Consider the following 2,894-nt stretch of genomic DNA (forward strand, 5'->3'; position numbering starts at 1 on the left):
AGTCCCTGATGAATATCCCTTGAAGGTCTTACTTTAAAAGTTAAGCTGAGACTTTTCAAGAAAGTGGAATGAGATACAAATGTGCTACTGAGATTTTTTTTGTAGGTCCATGATAACAGCTTTATCTGTCTTGGAGTTGAGCTAACTAAACTAAAAATGTAGTCTTTCTTTGTTTAAAATTTATTTTTTATTTATTCTAAAGATGTGGGGTACAATTCAGGACTAGGTAGATAAGAGGTCATTAAACAGGTAAAGTTTGGGTCTCCCTTGGGTCTCCACTTCCTCTGGTTTAAGATCAGATACTCTTATTGATGTTTGGTGCCCCCCTCCCCTGGCAGCATCCTGCTACTGCCAAACCTTTTCTTATAGTATTATAATAAATGTTTAGGGTCCACTTAGTAGTGAAAATATGTGGTACTCAGTTTTTTGTTTCTGTGATAGATCAATGATAGTCTTTCTTTTTTTTTTTTCCTTTTTTTGAGTTGGAGTCTCACTCTGTTGCCCAGGCTGGGATGCAGTGGCACTCTCATGGCCACTGCAGCCTCAACCTGCTGGGCTCAGGTGATCCTTCTGCCTCAGCCTTCCAAGTAGCTGGAACTACAGACACGAGTCACCACACCTGGCTAATTTTTTAACTTATTGTAGAGACAAGGTCTCGCCAAGTTGCCCAGGTTGTTCTTGAACCCCTGGGCTCAGGCAATCCTTTTGCCTCTGCCTCCCAAAGTGCTGAGAATACAGGCGTGAGCCACTGTGCTTGGCCTAATGACAGTCTTTCAACTTTCAGCAATGCTTATACTTTTAAAAAAAGATTATATTATTTCAGATACTTTTGACTGAGAAAAATGATGAATTTAGAAGAGCCAAGAGCCGAGGGTCTGGAAAGGTGGAAGCATAGACTTTGGAAGCAAAGGCTGCTTTGGGGATGGCTCTCTCTGGGATGGGGAGGCAGAGCTTGCTCATTTCTTTCATGCTCCATGTGCGTCTGGGGTACGAGAGCAGGGTGGTGTCCTCCTTGCTCCTCAGGACTGTTTCTGGATGACTTCCACAGTCTTATGCTTCACTGAAACATGTGCCTTGTGGCCTTCCAAGTTATGACCTCCCTGTTATTCCCGCTAATTTATTACTGAGCTTTCCATTGGTCTAACCGTGATCCTCTCACCCAACCCAATTCCTGCTGTCATATGTAAATGCATGACTCACCCCACTCCCTGGCCCCCATTTTCTTTTCTCTAGTAACTTTCTCCCTCACTTCATTTCAACTACTCACTGCGTGAGTCACATCCTGGTGTTGAAAACACTCAACATTTCTCTACTTCTAAATCACAAATCTGACATCCCACTCTCTGATTACAGCCTTCTCGCTTTCCAGATTTCTTATTCAATTACTTGTACTATGACCATAATTCGAACTCATGTGGGCATTGACTCTATTAAAAGCTCTAACTTCTCTCTGCTCATTAGCCTATCTTTGTCTAACTTAAAGTCTGTGATTCACGGTTTCGACATATCTCCTTCTAAGCCTACAAAGTTCCTCACATTGCTGTCTTTTGGCATTCTCATCAGAGAAAGCTGCAAACTTGGCTGTCTGTTTTCTCTAGATCTGTTCCCAAGTAGTCGAAGAACTACTGGAGAAAATCTTGCAGTGGAACAGATATTAACCACCACTAATTCATGAGTGGACAACTTTAATTAGGCTGGAATTCCATCAGTGCTACCCAGTTAACTTATATACTGAGGACTAAACTCTGGCATTTTTTTTCTCTTGCTCAAATTCGTGACTCAGGGACTTGAGGAATCACATCCTACAAACCATAAAGTCTAATCAGATAGGTTTTATTAGCCCTATATAATGTGGCTTACTTTCCAATGTGACTCTGGCATACTATCTTTATTTTATTTTATTTTTGAGTTGGAGTCTCACTCTGTCGCCCAAGCTGGAGTGCTGTGGCACACTCATGGCCACCCCAGCATCATCCGCTGGGCTCCCATGATCCTTCTGCCTCAGCCTTCCAAGTAGCCAGAACTACAGGTGCGCACTACCACACCTGGCTAATTTTTTATAATGTGCCCCGGCTGGTCTCAAACCCACAGGCTCAGGCAATCTATTCATCTTGGCCTCCCAAAGTGCTGGGATTACAGGCTGAACCACCGAGGCCGGCTGACTCTGGCGTACTATCACATAACAGATAAGGAAGGAAATAAAAAATATTTAATCATCCTGCAAAGCCATCTCTTGAGGAAATTTGCATCTGTATAGAATCTCCTATCAGGGGATTGCCAGGGGAGGCAGATATTTACCATCTATTCTCTGCCACCTATGATGCTTCATCCAGGTTCTTACAGAGTTTGGCATCTTTTGTTAACATTAACCATTCTTCTCAATGACTTTCAAACCACTCCTCTCAAATCTTCAGTTCATTTTTCCCATGTCTTTTCTCAAGTTCTTTTGTACCTTGACCTTACTTTACAAAGAAAATAAAAGCTATCACAGGGAATGTTCTCAACTCCTTTTTTTCTTTCCTACTCTTTGGGACCAGTTCTTATAGATGTGATAAGGATTTTCTGCTGCTTCAGGAAAGTTGTCTTCAATAATCCATGGTTGGCTGGGCTCGGTGGCTCAGCCCGTAATCCCAGCACTTTGGGAGGCCGTGGTGAGCGGATTGCCTGAGCCCGTGGGTTCAAGATCAGCCTGGGCAACTTGGCAAGCCCTCGTCTCTACAATAAATTTTAAAAAAATTAGCTGGGCATGGTACTGCGTACCTGTTCCAGCTACTTGGAAGGCTGAGGTGGAAGGGTCGCCGGAGCCCAGGAGGTCAATGGGGGAGGTGACTGTGAGTGTGCCACTGCACTCCAGCCTGGGTAACAAGAGTAAGACTCCAACTCAAAAAAAAGGA

This window comes from Carlito syrichta, unplaced genomic scaffold (genome assembly GCF_000164805.1).
Source record: "Carlito syrichta isolate Samal-C Ts95f unplaced genomic scaffold, Tarsius_syrichta-2.0.1 Scaffold303317, whole genome shotgun sequence".
In the NCBI taxonomy this organism is placed as follows: domain Eukaryota; kingdom Metazoa; phylum Chordata; class Mammalia; order Primates; family Tarsiidae; genus Carlito; species Carlito syrichta.